The sequence below is a fragment of the Lampris incognitus genome, unplaced genomic scaffold, assembly GCF_029633865.1.
Source record: "Lampris incognitus isolate fLamInc1 unplaced genomic scaffold, fLamInc1.hap2 scaffold_57, whole genome shotgun sequence".
Taxonomy (NCBI): Eukaryota; Metazoa; Chordata; class Actinopteri; order Lampriformes; family Lampridae; genus Lampris; species Lampris incognitus.
Genome location: NW_026611535.1, coordinates 50,001 through 68,432, shown reverse-complemented (window position 1 = coordinate 68,432; position 18,432 = coordinate 50,001).

Here is an 18,432-nt window from a genome sequence, read left to right as displayed (position 1 = left end):
CGAGCACTTCCTGTCCTTCCAGCCCACAGAAACGAGGCTTGATGTGTTTCTGCATGGCTTGCTCAGCCAACCCTACCCTGAGCTCTGGGAGTTTTGTCAGAAACTTCTACTCTTGTCCCATGGACAGGCAACAGTCGAGAGGAGCTTCTCCATTAACAAGGAGGTGGAGACCGTTAACTTGCAGGAGGACACTGTAATTGCCCAGAGACTGGTCTGTGACTATGTTGCAATCTGTGGGGGTTGTCAAGGTCCCTCTCACTAAGGAGCTGCTGATCTCTGTGGGATCAGCAAGGTCAAAATACAGAGAAAATCTTGACCTGGAGAAGAGGAAGAGGCAAAGCACTGCACAAGGGCAGAAGAGAAAAACTGCAGAGGACCACATAGCTGAGCTTAAAAAAAAAGAAAAGAAAACTCTGCTGGAGGTATCTGACAGCCTGGAGAAGGATGCGGACAAGTTTGCTGAGCAAGCAGAGGGCAAGTCCGGCACCTTGATGGCTCAGCTCATCACAAAGTCCAACATCCTCAGGAAGAGATACAAAGAAAAAATGAGCGAGCTGAAACAAGCTGAGGCAGAGTTGGAGAGTAAGGCCACAGAACTGAAGCTCATGCCATGAGTGACGGGTGTGTGTTCAGTAGCACCATATCAAGACAAGTCTCGTTTATTGAATGAATATGTTCCAATTAATCTGTGTCTTAATCTGCTCATTTCATTCTTTAAAGAAATATTGCTTAAAATCGATTCCTGTGGTTGACCCACGGGTTCTGCTACCAGCAAGCAGCTGTTGGGCGTTAGGTCTTACCAACCATATGTTTATATTTTGTTGTAGATCTTGGTCTTAAATTCCATTCCAAGTGGCATTAAAAAGGTCTTAAAAAGCCTTAAATTTAACTTACTGAAACCTGCAGATACCCTGTATAAAGGTACGTTGACTAGGTTGTGTTAAAATCCTTAACCTGAGGCTGTTCTCAGCCACCTCATTGTAACTCTTTGTCTCTGTCAGACTCGAGATGGGTAAAAGTTTGGGTTTCCCCTGGAACTGGGGCTTCTGCTGCTTGCAGGTCACCCAGGAGTGATGGGGAAGAGTGCAGCAGTGACCCTGCATGAAAGGTTTGAAGTGGAGCAAGAGTTGATCTTGATGCTGGAGAGACCACTGCCCTCTGAGGACCTCTTTAACTACCTGCACGCCAGTGGAACACACCTGCAGGAGCATGACGCTAAGGTAGGTGGGGGAAAGGATGGATGGATGGACGGGCATGTTTGTGTTTGCAACTTTGTGTGTGTGTTAGGGGTTGTATGACTTAAGAGTTTTTGAAGTCAGCTGTTTTGTGATGAAAGTCAAGTCGACATTGACTAATCGCTGATGACATCATGAATAAAACCACGGGAGAAGGGACTGCTTTGCAATAAGTGACAACATTAGCAAAACGTAATGTATATGATGACAACAGACAACTCATACACATTTACACAGAACAGAAACAAGTAGAAACAACAACAGGTTGCAACTCAGTTGCATCAATGTATGCAACAATAATTTTTAATTATTAATTTTTAATGAGCTCATGCTCAGTTATCAACAGTCAGACTCAGTCATCTAGCTTCCATTGTCCATTATTCAGTGCCTTAAGTAATACCAGGGAAGAGGCTCCCTTTTTGGTCAGACAGTCTGCCAGCTGTTCTTTTGTAGCTGACCACAGAATACGATGAATCCTTTTGTTCTGGATAAGTTATTTGATGCCACTTATTCTGACATAGACCTGACATGAGTAGTCTGAGGGACTCTGATGAGCATGTAGGTGAGTCCTTCTATAGATCTTTAGTGTTGAATTCTTCAAAACCTCTAGCCACAAGACGCGCTTTGGGTATTACACCATCAGGGGTTTCTTTCAGTGTGCACACCCGTCTAGTGGACACATGCCTTTGACCCATATCTTTTACCTTCTCAAACACCCCATCATTCTTCCAGCTACTTATTTCATCTAGTTTAGCCTTATCAAATGAAACACCACCTGTGACTAATACATCATTTTCCTGCATATCAGAGCATAGTTCTACACTATCCAGTGGATTAACCTGAAGATTGTCTACCTTAGTAAGATCAGCTGACCCCATAGTACCAGCGATGTCAGATAGTTCTAAGTACTGTAGGCTGTACCAGTTTCTGTTATTTCCTGTAGCCTTTCCTGCTCGTCCCATCACTTTAGCTCTGTGAGACGCATCTGTTACATTATCCACAAAGCTGATTGTTTGACCTGTTTTCAGCCCTAGGGAGGCTCCTACCCTTATGCCTGTCTGTTGATTATCCTTATGATTGTTACCCTCAGTGACATCTGTATCATTGTCTGTAACACCCCCAGCCTCACCGTCATTGTTCATATCAACATCTATGTCACAATCAGTACCAGGTATGTTCCCACTGTCATTGTTATCAACATCCACATCACTATCAGTAACAGGTACTTTCATATTGCCCTCAGTAACATTCTCCCCAGGGTGCTCTAGACCGTCACTAGCACCTACTTCACTCTTATCAACCTTCTGCAACCTAGAATGATGAACCCTGACATAGGTCCCACCATGGTGTACAAAGATCACCACCCCATCTTGTCGTATCACGACTCCAGGACCTTTCCACTCAACACAGTCTGTCCTTTTGTAGAACACCTTGTCCCCAGTTTCATACTTCTCATCTGTTTGACGAAGTTGCTTTCGTAGAGCTCTTCTGATTCTCTCTGAGCACTCTGCCTCTATGAAAGCTTTCCTTACTGCATGTAATGCTGTTATGTGCTGTCCCACCCATGCACTCATAGTAGTTCCCTCCAAAGCAGGTGGCTGATCCACTAACACAGAGGGAGGGTTCGGATTCTGTCCAAACACCAGCTGATGTGGGCTGAAGCCATGTACGTTCTGCACTGTGTTCTTTGCCATGAGTGCCCAATCCAGTGCAGTTTTCCAGTCAACTCCGTTGTCAAGTTTTACCTTCAGTATTATCTTTGAGCATTTGGTTATGGCGTTCCAGCAAGCCATTGCTCCATGGACTATAGCAGGGGTCGGGAACCTTTTTGACTGGGAGAGCCATAAAAGCCAAATATTTCTAAATATATTTCATTGAGAGCCATATAGTATTTTTAACGTATAATAAATTAAATATGTCTTACTTTTAATGCGACTTCTGGTGCTGCATGGTTTTGCTGATGGCCTTGTAGTCTGGTTCATACGTGGTGAGGTTGAGCTTCATGCAGGCGTTGAGGCTTCCATCAGTTAAACGTGAGCGTAGGTTGGTCTTAATGTTCCTCATATGCGAGAAAGACTGTTCACATGCATATGTAGAGCCAAACATGGTCAATACGGCAATACTCACACGCTGCATTGTGTGGTATGTCACAGGAAGCTCGTTCCAAGTTTTAAGAATCAGCTGGTCTTCAGGTTGAAGATTTTTAATTTCTGTCCACTTGTGTTCCCTCGCCAGCTCTGCTCGCTGTCGCGCAAGACTTTCCAACTCTCCATTAAGTGACTTGAACTTACTCATCCACATGTCTGATGCCTTCAGGTCAGCAACTTCCAGCTCAAAGTCTCCGATAGAGACCCCGGGGATGCATGTCAGGTCGATTTTGTCCACTGCACACATGTGGATGAGTGATGAACTTGAAAAGACCAGTGCGCGCACGAAATTCTCCAAAACGTGCTTTGAATGACTGCAGGAGATTGAACGTAAAGCCAGCTAGCTGCTGGAGATCCAGATGTTGAGTGGAGTCACTTGCTAAGCATGCATCTCTAAATTGTTGCAGTCTTTCAAAGTGCAGAAGACGACCTGTTTCAATGTCCCTGAGAAAGACTTCCAGCTTGCTTTCAAATGCAAACACTGCTTGTTGAAGGGATGAGATTGTATTTCCAATACCTTGCATTTTCACATTGAGCTGGTTCAGATGGCCAGTTATGTCCACGAGATAGTGAAACTGCAGGAGCCAGTCAGTGTTGTCTAGCTCAGGATGCTTGACGCCTTTCATTTCAAGAAAAGTCCGGATTTCACTCAGGCAAGCTGCAAAACGGCTGAGCACCTTCCCCCTTGACAACCAACGCACGTTGCTGTGTAAAAGCAGACCGGGATAATGATTCCCAACTTCTTCTAACAGAGCTTTAAACTGGCGATCATTTAAAGCTCGGGCAACAATAAAGTTGACCACTCGAATGACCAGAGACATCACCTCGCCAAGCTCCTGGCTACACGTCTGAGCGCAAAGCGCCTCCTGGTGCAGGATGCAATGAAAACTTAGGATGGCTCTCTTTTCATGTTCACGGAGAAGCGCTACAAATCCTTTGTTCTTCCCCAACATACAGAGTGCACCATCAGTACAGACAGAAATAAGTTTATCCATCGGTAGTTTTTTTTCTTTAGCAAACTCCATGAAAGACATGAATAAATCCTCTCCTCTTGTTGTCCCTTTCATTGGCAAAACAGCCAAGCTTTCCTCACGCAGTGTGTCACCTGCAGCATACCTGGCAATGATACTGCACTGAGATAGATGGCTAACGTCTGTTGACTCATCTAACGCGAGAGAAAAGTATGTCCCGGCGTTTATGTCCTTAATTTGTGTTTCCTCGACTTGATTGCTACGATCGTGCACAGTTCTTGCTGACAGGGACATGTCTTTTATTCGTTTGATTATCTTGTCTTTATTTGGGAAGTCATCAAACAGTTCATTGGCCACATCAAGCATGAATGTTTTGGCATCCTCGCCATCTGTGAATGACTTTCCATTCCTTACTATTGCCAAAGCCCCCGCAAAGCTAGCGGAATTCCCGTCACCTTGCTTGGTCCACACACGTAGTTGCTGCTGACTCGTCTGCACTCTCCGCTGTAGCTCCTCGCATGCCCTTCTCCTGCTGTCCCCCGCTGGATATTTCGATGCAAATGAAGCATGGTGCGTATCGAAGTGCCGCTTTATATTTGACCGTTTCATCGATGCAATTTTATCATTGCATATTAGACATACCGCAGATCCTGCTCTCTCCACAAATGCAAATTCCTCTGTCCACGCAGCCTGGAATGCACGGTAATCATCGTCTTTTTTTCTTTTCGCCATCTTTTCCGTTACAAGGGTTGAAGCGGATAAACTAGTTGGCTATCTGATAAAATTGATTTCTTCACCTTTACAATGACCCGGAAATGCTCGCGAGCCATTGGTTCCCGACCCGACCCACGGGTGACCCGTGAAATTTATCTTCAAAACTAATTTCTGTTTACTTTAAAATGACACAGTATTATTAAGAAATATCACAAGTATTTTAAAATCAGTTCCAAACTGATTTTTTTGAAAAAAAAATAATTTTCAACTCAAAATTGTCTGGGAGCCATATGCCGTCACCGGAAGAGCCATATATGGCTCGCGAGCCATAGGTTCCCGACCGCTGGACTATAGCCAGCAGTCGTCTTTATCTCGATGTTGAAGTTCTCTGCCATGTCTCTTATTTCCTCGTTGTTGAACTCGCCACCGTTGTCGCTGAAGAGACGCTCCGGTGGACCATGGACACTGATCCAGGAATGTCCAAAGCATTTCACTATCACACTTGGTTTCTTTGAGGTCACAATGCCACCCGCACTGAAGCGTGTGAAGTGATCGATAATGTGCAGGTACCACACATTCGGTTCTAGCTCATGTAAATCTACTGCCACAGTCTCATTGTATCGGGAGGCCATGGGCAGACCCAACAGCAAGCTTGGGCTTAGGCTTAGGCTTGCTGTACTTAAGACAAATCTCACATTTTCCTACTATCTCCTCTAGAATAGCAGTGCTCTCGTTATCAGAGTTTCCAGCATTTATCAGCAGCTTCTTCAGTTTGTCAACTGATGCATGTCCGAATTGCTTGTGAAGTTTCAGTAAAGCTTTGTGTTTTTGTTCCTTAGTCATATTCTCTGTGATGGCCAGGACCACATTCTCATATGTATCGCATGGTGACTCATTATCCATTATGTTCAGACAGTAGTGTCCTAAGGAGGTCATCTTCAGAGCTATCGGTTGCCGAAACATTATTGCTGTATCGTTCTCCAAGTTCAGCACAGCTCCTGCTCTCTTTAGCGACGTTTTACTCAGCAGTAAAGGGATGTCAGATGGGACCACTTCTGTGTCTACAGCATTTTGTTTCTCCTATCTTGGCTGGTATCTTGACCTTTTTTGTCGAATGTACAACTCGCCCATCCCCAAACTTGAAAGGCTTGCTACTCTCTGTGTTAACTATTTTCTGTACTTCTTTCTCATTTAGTCCCCCTACATAGTTATTCAGCCATTTTTCACCACAGACAGTCCTTGTGCATGCCGTGTCAATGACAGCTGATCTCAGAGCCTCAACCATGAATATTTCCGTATCCGATTCCTTAGAAAACAGCGTTATATTACACTCATCAGGTTCTTCTGTGCATTTATTTTCTTCTGTTATCTTTACGTGTTCTTTCTTATGTGGGCAATCTTTCACCCAGTGGAATGTGCTTTGACAAATCCCACACTTTGTTCGTCTTCCGTACTTATCAAGTGGATTTGTGCCTGCGAGTGGTCCTCTAGCTTGCACACTTTGGGTTCGTGGGTGCGGTTTTCTTTGATCTGTGTAGTAGGCTGCATCCTGACTCACGTTAATGGCTCCCGCCTTCTGCTCATGTTTTTCTCCGAATATGCGTTTCAGTGCTGACTTCATATAATCAAAAGTGTGTTTACCACATGCAGTCAATGCCAGTTGCTTGTCTTTCACATCAAGACTTGCTGTATCCAGTAGTTTAAACGCCAAAACAGCGTCGGGCAGAACCATCTCGAATTTACGGATCCTGTTGTATTTCTGTTCAAAATCAACAATAAAGTCCACCATCGAGACGCCATTTTCCCTCGATATTCGATCAAACTCAGAATAGGCTTCGTAAGCCCGGTCCTTCTCTTCTCTCAAAAAAATCTTGTCAAGTTCCCCAATCAAAGTGGTCATTCCATCATCCTTATTTAGATCATCCACATTTATTCCTAAAGCAGTATCCCTCGCTCTACCTGTCAACGATAGAGCCACAGCCAACGCTTGCTTTTTCTTGTCCAAGTTCGTCACCCGTCTCCATATTTCCACTTAATTTTTCCAGTTTTCATACGGCTTCTTTTCGTCAAATCCAGGAGGCTGTCTGAAGTCATTCGAGGCAACCATCCTCTGCTACCAATGTTAGTTTCAAATAAGACAACTGTACTTATTTAACTGAACTTTATTTGCGCTCTCAACAGCAAGTGGCCTCAGCCTACCAAACATTTCAACAAGTGCCTTTCACTAGCAGCGCGCCTTCCTCCTAACAGGAGGGTTACCGTAAAGACTGCTGGAGAAGTGACTAACGAAACAGGCTACCGTATTAACTGTATTATAGGCACCAACAAAAGTTAACTTATCAAACTTAACACAAAGTGCATAAACACTTTTGCATGCTTCTCATTCCAGTATGTGGTACCCACAGCGGCTCCTTTTTTTTTCTCATCCTACTACTACTACTTTCGGCTGCTCCCGTTAGGGGTCGCCACAGCAGATCATCCGTTTCCATTTCTTCCTGTCTTCTGCGTCTTCCTCTGTCACACCAGCCACCTGCATGTCTTCCCTCACCACATCCATAAACCTCCTCTTTGGCCTTCCTCTTCTCCTCTTCCCTGGCAGCTCCATATTCAGCATCCTTCTCCCAATATACTCAGCATCTCTCCTCCACACATGTCCAAGCCATCTCAATCTTGCCTCTCTTGCTTTGTCTCCAAACCGTCCAACCTGAGCGGTCCCTCTAATATAATCGTTCCTAATCCTGTCCTTCTTCGTTACTCCCAGTGAAAATCTTAGCATCTTCAACTCTGCCACCTCCAGCTCCGCCTCCTGTCTTTTCGTCAGTGCCAATGTCTCCAAACCATATAACATAGCTGGTCTCACAACCATCTTGTAAACTTTCCCTTTAACTCTTGCTGGTACCCTTCTGTCGCAAATCACTCCTGACACTCTTCTCCACCCACTCCAACCTGCCTGCACTCTCTTTTTCACCTCTCTACTGCACTCCCCGTTACTTTGGACAGTTGACCCCAAGTATTTAAACTCAGATGTCTTTGTCACCTCCACTCCTTGCATCCTGACCATTCCACTGTCCTCTCTCTCATTCACGCATAGGTATTCCGTCTTGCTCCTACTGACTTTCATTCCTCTTCTCTCCAGTGCATACCTCCACCTCTCCAGGCTCTCCTCAACCTGCACCCTACTCTCACTACAGATCACAATGTCATCCGCGAACATCATCGTCCATGGAGACTCCTGCCTGATCTTGTCCGTCAACCTGTCCATCACCATTGCAAACAAGAAAGGGCTAAGAGCCGATCCTTGATGTAATCCCACCTCCACCTTGAACCCATCCGTCATTCCAACCGCACACCTCACCATTGTCACACTTCCCTCATACGTATCCTGCACCACTCCTACATACTTCTCTGCAACTCCTGACTTCCTCATACAATACCACACCTCCTCTCTCGGTACTCTGTCATAAGCTTTCTCTAAATCTACAAAGACACAGTGCAACTCTTTCTGGCCTTCTCTATACTTCTCAATCAACATTCTCAAAGCAAACATCGCATCTGTGGTGCTCTTTCGTGGCATGAAACCATACTGCTGCTCGCTGATCGTCACCTCTCCTCTTAACCTAGCTTCTATTACTCTTTCCCAAATCTTCATGCTGTGGCTGATCAACTTTATACCTCTGTAGTTGTTACAGTTCTGCACATCGCCCTTGTTCTTGAAAATCGGTACCAGTATGCTTCTTCTCCACTCCTCAGGCATCCTCTCACTTTCCAGGATTGTGTTAAACAATCTAGTTAGAAACTCCACTGCCATCTCTCCTAAACATCTCCATGCCTCCACAGGTATGTCATCAGGACCAACTGCCTTTCCATTCTTCATCCTCTTCATAGCTGCCCTCACTTCCTCCTTGCTAATCCGCTGAACTTCCTGATTCACAATCCCTACATCATCCAACCTTCTCTCTCTCTCATTTTCTTCATTCATCAGTCCCTCAAAGTATTCCTTCCACCTTCTTAGCACACTCTCCTCGCTTGTCAGCACATTTCCATCTCTATCCTTGATCGCCCTAACTTGCTGCACATCCTTTGCAGCTTGGTCCCTCTGTCTAGCCAATCGGTACAAGTCCTTTTCTCCTTCCTTAGTGTCTAATCTGTCATACAACTCACCATACGCCTTTTCCTTTGCCTTTGCCACCTCTCTCTTTGCTTTACGCTGCATCTCCTTGTACTCCTGTCTACTTTCTTCATCTCTCTGACTATCCCACTTCTTCTTTGCCAACCTTTTCCTCTGTATAATTTGCTGTACTTCCTCATTCCACCACCAAGTCTCCTTGTCTTCCTTCCTCTGTCCTGATGACACACCAAGTACCTTCCTAGCTGTCTCCCTCACTATTTCTGCAGTGGTTTTCCAGCCATCTGGCAACTCTTCACTATCCACCCAGTGCCTGTCTTAACTCCTGCCTGAACTCCACACAACAGTCTTCCTTCTTCAACTTCCACCATTTGATCTTCGGCTGTGTCTTCACTCGCTTCCTCTTCTTGGTCTCCAAAGTCATCCTACAGACCACCATCCGATGCTGCCTGGCTACGCTCTCCCCTGTCACCACCTTGCAGTCTCCAATCCCTTTTAGATGGTGCTTTCTACATAAGATATAGTCCACCTGTGTGCACTTTCCTCCACTCTTGTACGTCACCCTGTGTTCCTCCCTCTTCTTGAAATATGTATTCACCACAGCCATTTCCATCCTTTTCGCAAAATCGACCACCATCTGTCCTTCCACATTTCTCTTCTTGACTCCATACTTTCCCATCACCTCCTCATCACCTCTGTTCCCTTCACCAACATGTCCATTGAAGTCCGCTCCAATCACCACTCTCTCCTCCTTGGGTACCCTCTCCACCATGTCGTCCAACTCATTCCAGAATTCTTCTTTTTCATCCATCTCACACCCAACTTGCGGGGTTTTTTCTCATCCAAACTGCAAAATCAAACATTACATTAATTCACACATTGTGTAATGCTAATAATCAATTAATAATTCAAGAAAATTATGCCATCTGATATAGCTATCTAGTCAGCCACAGTCTTTTGCTGCGTATAACAAGATTGGCGCTGACCAGAGGCGATTCTAGGATCAGAGCTTTTGGGTGCTGAGCATCTAGAGTGCTGGCCGGCCAGGCAAGATAAATTTCACTGTTTTGTACATTTTAACGCAATTTTGGACCATCATTCCCACATTTGTGAAAGAAAAGCATAACACATTTTGGGTAGAGGAAACACTGACTAAACCAACAAATCTAAGAAAAATTATTTAAATGCTGAGCTACAGCAAAGAGGAATGGATTGGAATCATAAAATGAATATATAACATAGAAAAGCGGACTTTATCCCTGAACCTATGTATGGACAAATTTACTAAGTTCTGGAGGAAGACAACTAATTTTGATACAGCAGCTCCTCAACATATACATATACAAATACACATACACATAAACAGTATATATGTATGTTTCTGGAGTAAAACAGCCCCCTATAGTGAGTACCAAAAATACCAAAAATGGACCTTAGTCTTACTTTTGGACTTTTATTTGAAATGCAATGCATAACATGTAAAACACATTAACAGAAATTGACTTTTTCAATGTTTGTCTCTGCCTTTTTCCTTCTTGTCTGTATTATATAATACAAATACATAAATAAATACAAGATGTTTTGCATGAAGGTTTGACGAAGTCGGCTTTCATCTTAGGCTTTCTTTCCAGGGTGCGGCGGGGAGAGGTAAGTCTGCTGAGAGCTTGGTCTCGATTGTTCGGGAGCCGTCGACGAGGGGATCGGAATGGGAGAGGCACCACCCAGCTGTTGGTGTCGTCCATCACCATCTCTCTGTCCATGAACTCCAGGAACAGACGATCTTCGATGGAAAGCCCCACTTTGTCGTCATCAGGGACTGGGGTGTCATGTTTGATGCTGTAAGGAGGAACCTTTCCTTGACCTGGAGACGGTTGGGGCACGGAGTGAGGAGAGACGGCCTTCCGTTTTCGAGCACGCTGGTGCGATAGGAAGTCACAGCTGCTGGCTTGTGGGCTGAACCCAGGCACACGTCCCGTATAACCACCCAACCCAGGTCTAGACGTTGGGCATAGGGGGCGCTGGGAGGACCATTGCGTTGCTCCCTGACTTTGTGGACCTGAAGGATGTGGCGTCCCAGAAGTATCAGGATCTGGGCTTCAGGGTCCAGGCGAGGGATTCTGCGAGCGATGGACTTCAGGTGGCTGTGGTGCTGTGCAGCTTCTGGGGTCGGGATTTCTGACCGATCGTCAGGCATATGGTTGCACTCAATGAGTGTTGGAAGCAGCACACTTGTTTTTTTCCATCCAACGACTCCGCCAAGAACCCTGTGGCTCTTCTTCCAGATGTCTCGGTGACACCTGCACATGTACGCAGGGTGTACAGTGAGTCTGAACCTCTGATTTGGATGAGGTGGAAGAAATCAGACCTCGCCAGAGATCTGTTGCTCTGGTCGTCCAGGACGATGTAGACGTTACTAGCTCTGTCTGGGTGTGCTTTGGCGTATACCTTCACCAGGCAGATTTTGGCACAGGATCTGAGGCTTTGGCCTCTGCCACAAACTTCTGTGCATTTAGAGATGACTGCTGGTGGAGGCGCCTCCTCTTCACTCTCCCCGCCATGCTCTGAGGTGGGGTCCTTGTCTTTTTTGTCCCGTGGAGGAGGTCCAGGGTGGAGCGCCGCTATGTGGTCATCGCTCTCACATTCGCTGCACTTCAAAGTTGCCTTACAGTTCTTCGCCAGGTGAGTTGTGGAGGAGCAACACCTGTAGCAGGCACCAATCTCTTTCAGAAAGGCTTTGCGCTCCTCAAGAGACTTGCTTCGAAAACCCCGACATTTCTTTAGAGGATGGCGCTTCTGATGGATGGGACATTGTTTACCTTTGTCGCCAGGCTTGCTGCTCGAACTGCGTGACTGAGAAGCTGAGCGGTTTGTTGAGACCTCTGTCTTGTGGGTGGAGACATGCCTTTTGGCGTGTCTTGATTCCTTTTCTGATCGCTCATGTTTTGAGGACCCTGTGGAGGACTTGTTGGACGTTTTCGAGGGAGCTGAAGGGAGAGTAAAGCTGGGGTCGTTTCTTCTGTGTGCCTCGCTGCAGATGAAGTCTGCGAAGAAGGTGAATGGGGGGGGGCGAGAGACATGGTGCTGCTCTTTGTACTGGGAACCCTTAGTTATCCATCTCTCTTGTAGACTGTGTGGCAGCTTCTCAACGATCGGGTTGACACGCCTGGCGGTGTCCAGGTACGAGATCCCCGGCAGGTAGCCCTCACACTTAGCAGAGTCTAACTCCATCAGCAGGTCTCCCAGTTCCCTCAACTTTACGGGGTCTTTCTCAGCGATTTTTGGAAAGTTCTCTATCCTCTCGAAGAGCGCTCTCTCGATCACTTCAGGGGAGCACTCTTCTAGGCGTTCCCAGACATGTTGTAGGCCCACTACAGGGTCGGTGACGTGCACATAGCGAATCCTTGTAACGTGCTCTGAGAACTCTTTTCCTAACGACTTTGTCAAGAGGTCGAGCTCCTCGCTGGCAGTTAAGTTCAGTCCTTCAATGGCGTTGAAGAAAGAGGAGTTCCATGCCCAATAATTTTCTGGGCGCTCGTTGAACTGGATGAGACCGGAATTCACAAGCTCTCGGCGCACCAAGTAGCTCGCAATGTCATTCGTACCAGTCGTGTCATCACGATGTGGCTGCGGTGAGGCTCTGAGAGGAGAGTGGTGCAGCTGAGCAGGAGGAGGCTGAGAAGGGGAGAGCTGAGCAGGATGTTGGTGATGTATGTGGAGTACAAAATGTTCTCCATATGCACTCCGTATGTACTCTGTGGTTTTCCACTTGTCTGTGTGTATGAAACTTCTCATTCACTGCAGACACACATGACCATTGTTCTCATGCGTACCTTCCATGGGGCCACATAGCAACTGTTATTATGCTTGCCTCCCCGTTGCCGCATCCCAGGAACGGCCAGGTTGAGCAAAAGACAAGTGCAACAGGCGTACAGACACTCATGAGGCACAGAACGTGATTAACGTAGATTTTTCCTTCATTCCTTTTTAAGATTACACCTTAGTTGACGCAGGAAACATAGTGTATGACGCGACGGACTGTTCTATAAAAAACCACTATCTCCAGCTCAGAGGCAGAGCATATCCTCACAGACGAACCTCTGTGTGGCCTTATGTCTCTCCATCTGCAGATGCATTAAAGATTCTCTGTTTTCTTTAATATTTGTCCGATGATTATTCTCCCCAGAGGTTCCTGGGGCAAGAGCCCATTAAAAGGATAAAGGAAAATCCACAACAATTTGGTGTCAGAAGCGGGATCTCACGTCGCCCCGCCAGACGGACAACCGGCTGACCGATCATCTCGGGACAAGGACATAGTCACCGATCTCCCAATAACCTCACCAGGTTTGAGAAGAAGAAAGGGAGAGGCGGGTGGTCCGTTTGGTCGGTGTCGCTGAGATCCCTCAGCAAAACCCTGGGAGATTCATCGCACGGGTAAGCAGAATTCTTTAAAGGATAAAATGATCATTTAAAACGCATACTATTGAAACCAGATGAGGTCGTGCACTGACAATTAAGCGGCTGTTCACCCTCGGTCTCGCACTAATAGAAGTGGTCATTTGGTAGGATTAAGTGAATTTTGAGGGGGAAAAAAGAAAATAAAAGGGAAACAAGTGTTATGGCTCGCCCACCCCGCACCGTGGCCCGCCCACCCCATGCCGGCAGCCAATCGGCTCGTCAGGGCCGGGCTTAGTCATCAGGGCTGGGCTTAAGTTTGGTGGCCTCCCACGTGCCCGTTGTCAGTTCGTGTTGTTACCTCCCCGCAGTAGCGGCGACTCTCCTCTCACGGTCCTTTTCTCTACGAACTCATCCCAGCCCTTGGTTCATGTTTTTCCCTTGCAAGGTTTCCCCGTGGAAGTATCCTGCCTTGTTCCCGTTTGGATTACCCGCGAGTTTTTTCCCCCCTTGGACTTTCCGTTTTTTCCTTGTCGCTCATTGCCTTCCTATGTTTGAATAAAGTACGCCAGTTTTCGGCTAACCCCATCTCTGTCTGGTGTCGTGCGCTTGGGGTCTCCCATAAACTCTAACACACATGCTATTTTCATGAATTCCAGGTTCGTATCAGGCGCACCTGTTACCTATAGCATGCTATTCCCTGTAATTAAAACAAATATGTATCCCCCATAGACAAAGAAATGACCTGGATGATGCGATACCATGGCAATATTACCTGCAACTCACGGTTGTAGGTAATATTAATGTAACTAGTTATCGAAAAGAATACCGATGTTGGTTTTACTGAGCGGTTAATTGCTAAATGGTATAGCCTATACAGAATTTGGCGGACAAATGCTAACTAAGTCATGACAAAATAGCAGCCGAGAGAAGAAGAAGAAAAGTTGATGCTAGAATTGATCGGCCAGATGGAGGGGGGAGGGACCTCCGCTGCGCGCTCTGCTGTGATTCGTTGTTTTGTCATCAAATGCTCACAGCGAATCAACCAGTCACAGCAGCGTGTAGTTTATGGCAGCTTTTTCAACATGGAGGAGGACTTCAGCTTATCTGTTTGCAATCGCGCGAAATTCCGCGAATCAAATCTTTAAATATTCGGTCTGAACGTCAAGAAATGCGGTTACAACATCAGCGTGTCACAAAACATACATTTGTTTAACCATTTCGATAAAACTGCACTCGCGCGAATCAAATATTTAAATATTCAGCTGTTGGGTGTTAGGGCTTACCAACCATATGTATATATTTTGTTGTAGATCTTGGTCTTAAATTCCGATCCAAGTGGCATTAAAAAGGTCTTATAAAGTCTTGAAATTAACTTAGTGAAACCTGCAGATACCCTGTTCTTAGGCATGGCTTCCTACTGTGTCGCTTGTTCGTTCCGGCATTTGCAACCTTTGACAAACCCCTTCGGGCCCTCATTGACTCTCATGCACCCGCCTCACAGGTCCTCTTGTGGACCCCAGAGGCAACTAAAGCCTTTGAGGGACTGAAAGTCCAGCTCCAAATCGCACCAACTCTTGGCTATCCGGAGCCCGCTCAAGCATTCACTCAAACTGTGGATGAGCGCAACGGCTGCATGATCTCCGTCCTCTTGCAGTCAGTCTCATGGGGGACTGCAAGCTGCGCCCTGTGGCTTACTTCTCCGCCAAACTTGACCCGGTAGCGGCTGGCTTGCCTCGCTGCCTTCGAGCCGTCGCTGCTGCTGAAAAGGCTGTGATGGCCTCGCGAGACATCGTGGGGTACTCCGACGTTACTCTCCTGGTTCCCCATGCGGTCCCGCTCCTCCTACTTGAACAGAAAAGGTCACAGCTGTCCGCAGCCCGGTGGCTACGTTACAACACTGTGCTCCTTGACATGCCCACCATCACTGTCAAACGTTGCACTGTCCTTAACCCCGCCACCCTTCTTCCCTCACCAGACGATGGTGAACCACACGACTGCGTTGCAGCTGTCTCTGCTGTTTGTTCACCTCAGCCTGATCTCAGCTCCACTCCTCTTGCCAACCCTGACGTTGTCCTTTTTGTGGATGGGTCGGCTTCCCGCTGTCTTACCACCGGCCAATGTCAGGTTGGTTGGGTCGTTTGCTCTGCCTCCGCTTGCCTTAATTGCAGCTCGTTGCCCTCTCACCTCTCTGCACAGGCTGCTGAACTCACGGCCCTCTCTGCGGCCTGCGAGCTGGCAGCTGGCTGGTCTGTCACCATCTACACGGATTCACGCTACGCTTTCGGCGTGGACTTTGGTGCTCTCTGGCAACAGAGACAGTTTCTTACGTCTTCTGGTACTTATGTACATGCGCGTGCGACAAAGACACTCCAGAGCAGGGCTTAGTCCTTTTGAGATTGTCATGGGACGGCCTCCGACCATGGGAACGGGCCCTGCGCCGGGAGCTCTTCCCCAAACCGCTCTTTACGAGCATGCTATGCTACAGCACTGCTGTAATCTCTCCTCTGCTCTCTCCCAAGTCTCCCAAACAGGTGGCAGCTGCTCTCCCCACCCCAGCTGAGAAGGTTCTCCATTCCTACCTCCCCGGCGACTGGGTCGTCATCCGGTGTTTCCGGAGAAAGACCTGGCGATCCAACAGATGGGCGGGTCCATTTTCCCGGGACAACGGCATGGTTAGGGAACGTCTGTCCCGGGGGAAAGCACACACCCACCGGAGGTGGTGTCATATTTCCCAGTGACGTATTTAGAGGCGGAGCTGTGGTTCACTCTCTCTTTTTACGACGGACTCCGACAAAGAGGGACGTCGCCCCCTGCTCGGTGAGTTGGACTAGTGTAAAGCTATTTGTAACCCCTTTTTCACTGGCGGGCAACGCCAAGCACATTTAAACAAGACAAAAGCCTAATGCTACCAGTTACTAAAGTGTTACAATACAAATCAATAGCGCAACAGCATCCTGAGTTCTCAGCGGTGGAATGGTGAGCTGGCTGAACCTCCTGTGTACTAGTAGGCTAGTGTCACTAATGACAATATTAGTGATAATTGATAATAGAAATAATTAACCAAGATAATAATCAATTTAGTAGCGCGGTGCCTCCACTGTGAAAGTACTACACTTAGCTAAGGCTGGTGAATGGTTTATCTTCCCAGAATGAAACAAACACGTGGTTAATGCAGATCTTATAACTCTGCTGTGTACTGAATTACTGTACAAGCTTATTACCAGCACTCTATAAGTAACCTAGGCTTTGCATATGCGGAAAATGAGCTGCCAATACACCCGAAATATAATTAATAATAATAGGATTTATTTGATAATAATGAGAGAGAGAGAGAGAGAGAGAGAGAGTACCACACGAGTGTAGTATTGCTGATTAAATAAACATTAATTGAAATTACACAGGGTGGGCCAAGCGGTCACAATAAACAGGAAGAAAGTATCAAAAGAACACACAAATACCCAGCACTTTCCGTTGGGGCCCGTTGGTGCACATTAAAGCAGCTCTCTGAGCGGAGGGCAAGGCAGCCACCGCCACGATGCCCAGGCGACGAGATAAAAGTGTGCGTGTGTGTGTGAGTATAAATGAAATTTTCGGGTTACTCGACCGGGAGGCTGTGTGCAGTCCAGAGGATGGAAGGCGTAGTGCTAGCCTAGCAGCTGGCATGTGTCGGCTCCCCGGTAGCAAATGGCCAAAGGTTGCAATGTTCAAACAACCCTGGCGAAGATAGAGCAGATGAAGCGAGTCCTCTTTGGATAGCAGACAGGTCCCAGGAATGGAGCAGAGCGGCTCCCCTAGTTAGATCACCGTCCAGCGCAGCCCGATGACTTCTGACTAGCCTCCACAACTCTAGTCGGCTAGCTAACACACTAGCACTGGATGCTAAATGCACTTAGCTAGCTAGCGGCGACACTGGCTATGGGGCATAAACAAAATAATCGGCATACTAAAACAAAGCCCACCAGCAAGCATACGACCGCGGGCCAATCGCAACACTCCTGACCTCAAATGCGGGCCTAGTACACGGGCTGTGTATAAAGTCTCCGCGAAACGGGTACTTAGACGGAGCAGCAGAAAAATGGCCCTCTCTCTTCGTCGTACTCACTCGGGCTGCCTAACTCCTCCCTCTCCGTGAGGAGATGGACCGTTGCGAAGCTCGTGATTTCGCGGGCATAACAACTCCACACCACATCATTGGCTAATAACAAAATTCAAATAAAAATACAAAGAGCAAATACATTCCATTGGTTCACATGTTTCGAAACCCACAAGAACATAGGAAATGTGCAAGACACAAAGCATGCTGGTAAGTGCAGTAGCACAAAGTATGTACAACAGATTTTAGAGGTCCTTCCATATTGTTATGGCAAATTGGCAGCTTCCAATCAAGTGATTTGATTTTCACGAGCCTTAGAAGGCCACCGACATGCCGCTCGTGGAAAAGTCTAAACCCTCGCCTGAAGAGGGTTGAAGAAAAGCGAAACGTCGCGCGACTTTGGGCTTTGTTGTAGTGAAACAGGGGACCAAATTGGGGTCCCGATGATGCGACTGAGCCAAACTGAGGGACCATTGTTAGCTGCCATTGAATTTTTGGATTGCGTGGGACGGTGGGGTAGTTGGTGGGGGACTGTGGCCGCCATCTAAACACCTTGTCGGTGGACAGTGCACAAGGTTAATTGCAATGTATTTGGGAATGCGGATTTAAAAGCCTAACCCTAACCTTAAGCTTAACCCTGCCTCTCTTAGTTGAATAAGGCCTCGCCTGAAGAAGGTACATAAACAGCGAAACGTCGCGCGACTTTGGGCTTGATTGTAGTGCCAGCGCGACCACCCCTGCCCACATACAT